The sequence below is a fragment of the Triticum dicoccoides genome, chromosome 5B, assembly GCF_002162155.2.
Source record: "Triticum dicoccoides isolate Atlit2015 ecotype Zavitan chromosome 5B, WEW_v2.0, whole genome shotgun sequence".
Classification (NCBI taxonomy): domain Eukaryota; kingdom Viridiplantae; phylum Streptophyta; class Magnoliopsida; order Poales; family Poaceae; genus Triticum; species Triticum dicoccoides.
In genome coordinates, this window is record NC_041389.1 from 302,018,854 (window position 1) to 302,019,480 (window position 627).

A 627-nucleotide genomic window follows, 5' to 3' on the forward strand; every position below is an offset into this window, starting at 1 on the left:
GCTCCACCGGCATTACTGTTTGATGATATTTTTTAAAAAAATATTACTGTCTTATAAAAAAATATTACTGTTATGATTTAAACAAGTTTGAACATATTTAAACACAAGTAAGTATCAAACAGCATTTTTAATGCATAAAAAAAATTTGTGGAGCCTGGGAATCGAACCCAGGACCTCCTGGTGTGAGAACTGGCTGCTGACCAGTCGAGCTAGTAGAGGGAACTTGATGTGGATCAGGTTAGGTGGGAGATAACCTATTGGCTCGAGCAGAAATCAAAAAAAATACTAATGGCGCACCAGGGTGAGGTGCGCCATTAGTATGGATGTACTTATGGCGCACCGAGGTGTGGTGCGCCATTAGTATTGTGCCGCCCCCCATCCATACTTCCTCCCGGGCCCACACATTTCCCCTCTCCCTCGCCCCTCGCCCTCGATCCCCTTCCCCTCTCCTCTCCCAACGCTGCTGCCCCGCCGCCTCGACGCCGCCCCACCGCCTCGACACCGCCCCGCCGCCTTGCCCCTGCGCCCATCGCCGGCGCCCCGTCGTCCCTGTCGCCCGTCTCCAACCACCGCCGCCTGAGGCCCCGACGTCGGCGCCGCTCTCCCCGTCGCCCCACCTCGTTGGAC